Here is a 10058-nt window from a genome sequence, read left to right as displayed (position 1 = left end):
CGAGGATCACCTCCAGATCTTCACTGGTGCTGCTCGAATAGAAAAATGGTCAAATGCTGAATGTTGCCTAATGTTCATGCAGACTCTTGTTGGATCCGCCAGGATCTGGTTCAACGACCTACCTGCTCAAAGCATTCGAAGCTTTGATGATCTCAGCAGAGGTTTTCTGGCAAACTTCTCCCAACAAAGGCGATACGTCAAGGACGCAACAGTAATCTTCCAGATAAAACAACGCGACGATGAAAGTCTTCGGGCATTCATTGAACGATACAAGAAAGAAGGACTAACCTATGTGGGGGCTGACGAGAAAATGAGAGTGGCCGGCTTCATGAACGCCATAACCTCTAAATACCTCACACGAGATTTCAACAAATCTCTGCCCAAAACCTTGGAAGAAGCCCTTGAAAGGGCCGAAGCTCACATTCGGGGAGAGGAGGCTGTAGATATCAAGGAACAAAGGAAAAGAGGGTCTGGCTGGCGAAGCAACAGCCCAGCCAGAAAAAGAGGAAACTTCAACTCTTATGACAGGCGCCCAAAGGGTTCAGACCCTCGAAGGGTTGAAGGTCGAAACCCTTCAGGCAGAGATAAAGGCATGAGTTTCACTCCCCTCACCAAAACCCCTCAAGAAATCCTGGCAACGGAAGAAGTCAAACAAAACTTTAGACCTCCCAGGCCTCTCCCCAAAAGCAGAAAAAATGAGAACTCCACGCAATTCTATGAGTTCCATGAAGAAAAGGGACATCACACCAACGATTGCTTCCAACTAAAAAAGAGAATTGAAGAGGCTGTCAAGTCAGGAGAACTCGCCCATTTGGTAAAAGGAGTTCGAGACAAGATGGCTGAAGGCAAAGGAAAGGAAGTAAACATGGTGTATTCTGATGAAAAGGTTCCTCACAAGAAGCAGCGGTTGGAAGACTGGGAGCTTCAGTGTGTCTGCTTTCCCCCAACAAGGAAAGACCCACTTCCCAGTCCCCTTGTGGTTGAAGCCACCGTGGGTACACTACAAACATGTAAAGCATACATAGACACAGGAGCAGCCACTGAGATCATGTTCGAGAAATTCTTCAACCGTTTAAGTAACGAGGAACGTTCAAGGCTTCAACCCTCCGGAGCCTCCATAAAAGGTATCGCCGATATAACCTTGAAGCCTTTGGGGCAGAAAACCCTTGACATTCGTTTCAACGAGGGATCGAAAGAAAGAACCCGATCACTGACCTTTGTGGTTATCAATATCCCTTCGAACTATGACGTAATCATAGGGAGGCCCGGACAATGTGCATTTTACATGGCAGTGTCTGTCGGCCATGGCACAGTCAAATTCCCTACTGAAAGAGGGATAGCAACCCTTCAACCCTCTCAGGAAGCTTACATGATCGAGGGCGAAAATTCAAACAGTGAAAAGGACAAGCAAGGGTTAGTCATAAACCCTAAATACCCTGAGCAACGAATAAGGGTCAATCCCAACCTTTCCCAACAGACTCTTTCATACCTTGAAAAGCTGCTGAAGCATCACAGCGATGTGTTCGCCTGGTCTCCTGAAGATATGACTGGGATCCCCCGAAACATTGCTGAACACGAGTTAAGAATACCACCGGATGTCAAATCGGTGGTCCAAAAGAAAAGAAGCCTGGCACCCGAGAGAAGCCTGGCAGCTTGCCAAGAGGTTGAAAAGCTTGTATCAGCCGGTATTCTCCGAGAGGTCAAGTACCAATCATGGATTGCAAACCCTGTTATGGTCAGAAAACCCGACAACTCTTGGAGAATGTGTATAGATTTTAAAGATCTTAACAAGGCTTGTCCCAAAGATTGCTACCCGCTGCCGGAAATTGATCTCAAGGTCGATTCCCTCACGGGATATTCGTTTAAATGCTTTCTTGATGCATACAAAGGTTATCACCAAATCCTCATGAAGAAGGAGGATGAAGAAAAGACAGCTTTCCACACAGACAAAGGTATCTTTTGTTACCAAAAGATGCCTTTCGGCCTCAAAAATGCAGGTGCCACCTATCAGCGACTCGTCGATAAGGCCTTTGAAGACCAAATCGGTAGAAACATGGAGGCATATGTCGATGACTTGGTAATTAAGAGCAAAACCGAACATCAAATGCTTGATGATATCCAAGAAACTTTCAAGAACCTTAGAAAGATTAACATGAAGCTCAACCCGGAAAAATGCTCGTTTGGATTCGATGAAGGAAAATTCTTGGGTCACATCGTCGGAAAGCAAAGTATCAAGGCCAACCCTAACAAAGTGAAAGCTGTCCTTGAAGCTAAACCACCAAGGACCAAGAAGGAGGTTGAAAGCTTAAACGGGAAGCTTGCAGCCTTGAAGCGTTTTACCTCAAAACTGGCCGAAAGGTCCCTACCCTTCTACAAAACGCTCAAGAACTGCTCAGATAAAAAAGATTTCCGATGGACCGATGAAGCTGAAGAAGCTTTCAATCAAATGAAGCAGCACTTAGCTTCCCTACCAGATATTGCGGCACCAAAAACTGGGGAGGTCATATCGGTGTACCTTTCAATCGCCGACGAAGCCATCAGTGCAGTTCTCACCATTGAAAGAGACAAGGCTCAGGTACCCGTTTATTTTTTCAGCAAAACTCTAAAACTAGCTGAAACCAAATACCCTCCCCTCGAAAAACTTGCTCTAGCCCTGGTTCAAACAGCCAGAAGGCTCAGGAGATACTTCCAAGCACACCCTATACAAGTGGTCACTGACCAACCTGTTAAGAATGTGCTTGAAAAACCTGAGAATTCGGGGAGGCTAGCAAAATGGGCAGTGGAACTAGGTGAACATAACATCACCTATGTCCCACGAAAAGCCATTAAAGCTCAGGTCCTGGCCGACTTCCTGGTTGAAGTCCCAAACCAAACAATTGAAGAAGTAAACACCACAACCGCTGAACCCTCCAACCCTGAAGCCTGGAAATTATTCACTGATGGGGCTTCAAGCGTTGAAGGGTCCGGAGCTGGTTTAGTCCTAATCAACCCTGAGGGACTAGAATTCACATATGCTCTCCGTTTTAATTTTCAGACCACCAATAACGAGGCTGAATACGAAGCATTGATCGCTGGTCTACGACTGGCCAAAGAAATGAAAGTCAAGAAGCTTGAAGTGTTCACAGATTCACTACTCGTATCAAGCCAAGTTAATGATAGCTATGTTGCCAAAGAACCCAACATGAGAAGGTACAAAGAAAAATCCAAGGAGTTAATGAACACCTTCCAAACATGCAGCATTAAACAGATTCCAAGGTCCCAAAACAAAAAGGCTAATGCCTTGAGCAAATTGGCATCCCTCACATTCGCCCACCTCACAAAAAAGGTGTTGGTTGAAGTGTTGAAGGCACGGTCGATTGATGAATTGGAAGTGCAAGATGTAGTCACCGAGGAAGATCCAAATTGGATGACTCCCATCAAAAAATTCCTTCAAGATAATGAACTACCCAATGATCAAACAGAAGCCGAAAGGGTCAAAGTCAAAGCAAGACAATATGTGTTGCAAGGAGAAACCCTCTATAAAAAAGGTTACCTTGCACCCCTGCTAAGATGTGTGGGTCCTGAACAAAGCAAGTATTTGATTAAGGAAGTGCATGAAGGAATATGTGGAGCTCATTTTGGAGCTAGGTCGGTAGTTGCAAAGCTCATGAACCTTGGATACTTCTGGCCGTCGATGCATCGTGACACCGTTGAACAGTTGAAGAAATGTGATGCCTGTCAAATCCATTCCCCAATCCCAAGAAGTCCCAAACATGACCTGGTTCCAATAACCTCGGCATGGCCATTCCATAAATGGGGAATGGACATTGTCGGGCCATTCCCTCCAAGCAAAGGGGGAGTAAAATTCCTATTGGTAGCAATTGACTACTTCAGCAAGTGGCCAGAGGTTAAACCCCTTGCCAAGATCACAGGAAAGCAAGTGATAGACTTTGTTTGGGAGAATATCATCTGCCGCTATGGGTTGCCGGGGGTAATTGTTACCGATAATGGAAAACAATTTGCCGAGAAACCTTTCAGCCTTTGGTGCAAGGAATACAGGATCAACCAGATCTTTAGCTCGGTGGCTTACCCGCAGTCAAACGGCCAGGTTGAAAGGACCAACAGAAGCATCGTGGAAGGCATCAAAACAAGATTGGGGAGGTATGAAAATAATTGGCTCGAAGAATTGCCTAGCGTTTTATGGGCAATTAGAACAACAGAAAAAGCAAGTCACAAGAAAACACCTTACAGTCTGGTATTTGGATCCGAGGCCGTAATCCCTGCTGAAATAGGAGTTGTAACCCAACGAATTGTCAACATGGATCCCGAAGTAAATCAACAAGAGACCATGTTGAACTTACAACTCCTAGAGGAAGCCCGAGATCAAGCGGCAATACAAGAAGCCAAATACAAACAAAAGATGGAAGCCTACTACAACAAGAAGGTCAAGAACGAACGATTCAAGCCAGGGGATCTAGTCCTCAGGAACAACGAGGCTAGAAAAAAGGAAAACCAAGGGAAGGTGGGCCCAAAATGGGAAGGTCCATATACCATCCTAGAAGCACATAAGGGCGGATCCTACAAGCTAGCAGACACAGAAGGCAAAAGGCTTCCAAGGCACTGGAACGGAAAAACCTTGAGAAAGTTCTATGTTTAAAAAGTTTGGTTTGTATCAAAATGAAAACCTTTTGTAAAAGCAGATACTGCTTGAATGAATGAAGTTGATTTATCAAACTTGTCTTTCTATCCTAATATCAGGTTGAGAACCTAGCAAAAAACTCCATGGCAAGGGCCATGTAAGGGGATGAGCTCCCAGGCCATATCGCTCAATAGGTTCAAGGGTTGAATGAGCCTATATAAGGGGTGAGTTCCTAAATCAATACAACTCCATGAGATTTATTAAGAAAAAACAATAATGTCTCATAGACAGGTTTGAACAGCCTACACCAATCGTTCCTTAAGTCTTAGAAACATAATCAACAAATAGACTTACGAAATCAAATAAATTACAAAGAAATAATGAAAAGGATAGGTACTACGTCTTGTTGTTAATAAACACTAAGGTAAAGTGTCTGCAGCACTGAACCCTTTAAAGTGTAAAAAACATAAAGACAAAGTAAACTCAACAAAGGCAAGACCAGAAAACAGAAATAGTTGACAAGGGAAAAATGAGCAGACCCATCAATAGAACATGTAAACCAAACCAAAAGCTATCAAGGTTTCAAGCCAACAGAAAACAAGCTCGAAAGGTTAAAGGCTCTAACCCAAAAACAGCTACACAAAAGGCTTGAAGGGTTGAAAACCCACAAAACAAACCAAGCAAAACAAGTAAACAAGCATAACACAAACAACATAGCAACCATCATACCATAATTAGGAAGGCTATAAAAGACCTTCAGAAAAAGTTAAAGCAAGTTCTAGTAACTTGCAAGAGAAACTAGTGTTCAAACGGCCATACAGACCTAACAAACCACCAACAGGAACTTTAAGGGTTCCTAGAAACCTAATATTGTTTAAGATATTACAGACATAAAGTGTTTGCTAAGAAAGCTACGAATAAACATCAGGTAGCAGAAGGCTTGGAACCTTCAGCTTTGGACTTCTTGGCTTTCTTAGTCTTCTTGGCCTTAGCACCCTGATCATCACCAACCACGGAGGTCTCTAAAGCAGCATCTTTTGAATCATCACCAACCGCGGAGGTCTCTAAAGCAGCATCTTTTGAAGCATCAGGCAGACTTGAGAGGGTATCATCGCTATCCCCAGAGTAAGACCTCTTCCTTGAAAGGGAACCCAAAACCTCAGCACACACCTTCTCATTCAGCCCCTCAGGTTTCAAATCCTGTAAAACAGATAAAGGCTTACCAAAGCAAGAAGAAACCTCATGAATGTAAGGGTAGGTTAGCCTCTCCATCTGCTCAACAGAGTCTTTGAAAATATCAGAAGCCTCGGGGCGAAACATAGGTGATTTCTCTAAGGGTTGTCCAGACTCATGAAGCTTGTAACCAGCAGTAAGGCCTTGATGTTTCCCCAGGTTCAGAAGCTTAGTATAAACATCACCAAGGGCAGAGTTAAACTCCTTGGAATGTAAAAGGTAAGTGACAACCTGCTGGAAACCATGCTCAATCAACCACTGATTGTCAGCAGTAACGTGGCCAACCGAAGCTTTCAACCCTTCTTTTTCCTCATGAAAGGCTTGTTGCTGAACAGCCAAGGCCTCCCGGTCAGATTTTAACTTCAGCAAGTTAGCTTCAAAACTTTTCCTTAAATCACCCATCTCAATATCATGCATTCTCTTCAAATCACTAACCTCCTTCCGCCACGCTGCTTCCTTCTCCGCAAAACCAGCTATTTCCTTCTTCATTGATGCTAGGGAGGATTTCATCTTATCCTTTTTCTTGGAGAAGTCCTCGTATTCTTGCATCCTTTGACGAAAACGAGTAATCCCTTGAGGAAGCATAGCAGCAAGGTTGCGGGTGCTTAAAACCATGCGAGACAACATTAAGTCATCATCCATCTCAGCAATGGTCTTGTGCACAGAAGGAGGAGCAAGATGACTAAGAGCATCCTCACAAACAGCAGCATCCTTGAAGGTGTCATCATTTTTTACTAACCAAGCAGGCACATAAGTACCTTCAGGATTCAACCCTTCAACGTCCCTGCTTGAAGACTCCTGAACAGGGGTAGAGACAACCTTCTTGCTTTGAACCTTTTTACCACGAACAACCAACTCCTTGTCTTTCTCAACACCTGCTTCAACTTGATCTTCCGAAACTTCAATATCATCACTCAAATCCACTGGTTCAGTAGACGTGGATTGAGGGCCAGCTTTCAACAAACGACGAGAAGATCGGCGAGTTGAAGACTTGGGAGCATTAGACTTAGTAAAACCCTTAACGTTGGCAACACTAGCATAACCCGTGCCCTCAAACCTTTGCTCGGCAGTCCTAACCACAACATTCTCACCCGGAACAGACGGGGCATCCTCAAAAACAACATCAGAAGTGTCGTCACTCTTGATAATGTCCAAAGCAGACATAACTGGCAAAAACAAACAAAAGGAAATAAGTCATAAGCAAAGTAAAATAAGAAAAAGGCATAGGGGGAAAATGCATACCAATGCCATTTCTCATTAGCACCGGATCCCGATCGGCTTTCCCCCAAATATTACTAACCCCTAAAAGCACTAACAAATGTTCGGGAAAGGGACGAACCCTCGAAGGGCACCCCCGAATGGCCGTAAGAAAAGCATCGTTCAACTCAGATTCAGAAGGCTCCGGATCATTAAGAACAGCATCCGGATACCTCCACACCATTTTGAAAGGAACGATAGACTCAGAAACCCAGAAAAAGCGATCCTTCCAGGACCCAAGTGTTGTAACCATGGATGAAATAAGACAAGTATCAACCTTTGATGTCTCAAAGGTGAACCAGTCACCATTCTTGGCCAAACGAAAAAACCTCCGGAAGAGCAACAAAGAAGGATCGTATCCAAGAGCACGACACAAAACTTCAAAGTACAAAACCCTAGCCATCCCCTTCGGATGAACTTGCCCAAAAGAAACACGATAATACTCAAGCAAGTTCAAAACGAAAAAAGAAAAAGGGTCACGAAGATTTGACCATTGAAAATGACGACAATACAAAGCAATCGAACCAGGGTTTGGTTTGTCAACGGAAACATCGCAAGCAGGGGCAGTCGGGTTAAATTTTTTATCAATACCATATTCCAAACAAAACAAGTCTACTTCCTCTTGTGTCATTCGAGAGAACGACTTTGCTAAATCTTTAAGAGCACCCATTTTTGAAGAAACTAAAAACGAAAGAGGGAGAAGAAAACTAACCTCAGAGAAGGAAGAGACTTGGAAGAATTGTGAGTAAAATGAAAAAGGTTTACAAAAGTATAAAATAAATATGAGTTTAGGACAAGGGTAATAAAGGTAAATAAATAACTCCTGCAAAACCGCCGCCTGACACACATCAATCAAATCAACTGTCAAAATTCAAAATTCAAAAAGTAACTGCCTTCATCCTTTCAAACCTCTAAGCAACGAACCCTTGAAACCTTTAAGTAACAAAACATATGCATAAAAGTCAGAAGTCTTTGAGCATACTACCCCAAAAACCTCTGACTTGGGGGGTTGATGACGGGGGTAGCCCAAGACTAAATAAGATGACTAAATATGCAAATGCTTAAAAGGTTGAAAGGTTCACCGGATGAAAAGCTGTAAAGTGAGAAAAGCGAGGAACAGTAATCAATCACATCTGAGAACTCGTCTCACCAACTCACGCCCACAAAATCAGAGCAGGTCTGCACGAATACACGCTATTAACCAGGGGTCCAAAGCCTTCAACCCCAAAAGGGGAAACCCTCCATTGCAAACAGGTTCCACTAGTCTTGTACATACCATTTTAGGAGATATCTTCCCCTATAAGAAGACAGCTCATTTCACTCCAAAGACATTCCAAAACAGAGAAAGATTCCTTCATCTCTGGTCATTCATAGAGTACTTGCTCACTTCCAAGTTACTATTCATCACATTCACCACACACTCGTTCTATTTGCTTTCTTTTCTGGTTCGAGCTGGCCTCGGAGAAAGAATTTCAAAGCAAATAACAATTACATACTAGTGAACCTCCTTCCACGTTTTGCAAACGTGGAGGGACCCCGCGACCTGCGTTAGGCAAAACTGAACCCTTCAGCCCTTTTTCCTAACCACCTCAGCTACCATCCTCGGTCTAGTATTTGTTGCATCAACACAACCCAAACTCAGAAATACAAATCAAAGCATCAAGTCACAAGTATAAAGTAGCAACCAGAAGCCTTGAAGGCTTCAAGCTACAAACATTCAACAAAGCAATAACACAAGAGAAGTAGTCAAAGTTAATAGCATAAATAAGTTAAAACAAACCCCAGTGGTTTGTAAACATAAACATTGTTCAAACGGCCACCAAGGCCAACCACAACCACAAAACAGAAACCTTAAGGGTTTCTACAAAACCTAAAATTGTTCAAACATAACATACAAACCACTAAATTGTTTAGTGGTGCTAAGAAAGCTACGAATTTTGTTCAAACATCAGAAGGAGGCTTAGAATCCCCAGAACCATTACCTTTAGCCTTCTTGGCCTTCTTCAACTTCTTAGCCTTCGAACCACCATCATCACCAACTGCCGAACCTTCGAGGTTTGCATCCTTGGAAGCATCAGTTTCTCCGGAAAAGGTCTCCTTACTATCCCCTGAATGAGAACGCTTCCTCGAAAGGGAACCAACCACTTCAGCACAAACTTTTTCATTGAGACCATCCGGCTTAAGCTCCTGCAAAACAAAAAGAGGTTTGCCAAAACAAGCTGCAACCTGACTTACATATGGGTAAGTCAACCTCTCCATCTGTTGAACAGAGCCTTTAAAAACCTCAGAAGCTTCGGGGCGATGCAAGGGAGACTGCTCCAAGGGTTGACCAGATTCATGAAGTTTATAACTAGCAATGAGACCTTGATGTTTACCCAAGTTAAGCAGTTTCTGTAAACCTCTCCAAGAGCAGAATTGAATTCCTTGGAGTGAAGAAGGTAGGTAACAACTTGATGAAAACCTTGCTCAATCAACCACTGGTTATCACCGGTAGCTTGAGCAACCAAACCCTTCAAACCTTCCTTCTCTTCTTCGAAGGCCCTCTGCTGAACTTCCAAGGCTTCCCTATCAGCCTTTAGTTTCAATCGGTCACCTTCAAAACTCTTCTTGAGATTGTTCACCTCAATCTCATGTCTCCTGGTTAGTTCTCCAACCTTTTTCACCTAAGCTTCCTCTTTCTTGGAGAACCCTTCAACCTCCTTCTTCATGGCAGCCATAGAGGCTTTCATCTTATCCTTATTCTTGGAAGCTTCTTCGTACTCCCGCATACCCTTTGTGAAACGGGTAACACCTTCAGCCGAAAGGGCTGAAAGGTTGTAGGAGCTCAGTGATATTCACTAATTTACACATATTTTAGTCCCCCGTTTTACCCCTATTTTATGCATTTTCGGCCGTAAAACCGTCATTCGGATACTTAATTATCTACACTTTTGTTTACAGGCCTAAAACA

The sequence above is a fragment of the Helianthus annuus genome, chromosome 14 (genome assembly GCF_002127325.2).
Source record: "Helianthus annuus cultivar XRQ/B chromosome 14, HanXRQr2.0-SUNRISE, whole genome shotgun sequence".
In the NCBI taxonomy this organism is placed as follows: domain Eukaryota; kingdom Viridiplantae; phylum Streptophyta; class Magnoliopsida; order Asterales; family Asteraceae; genus Helianthus; species Helianthus annuus.
The sequence above is the reverse complement of the archived record's forward strand: the minus strand, read 5'-3'. Positions refer to the sequence as shown.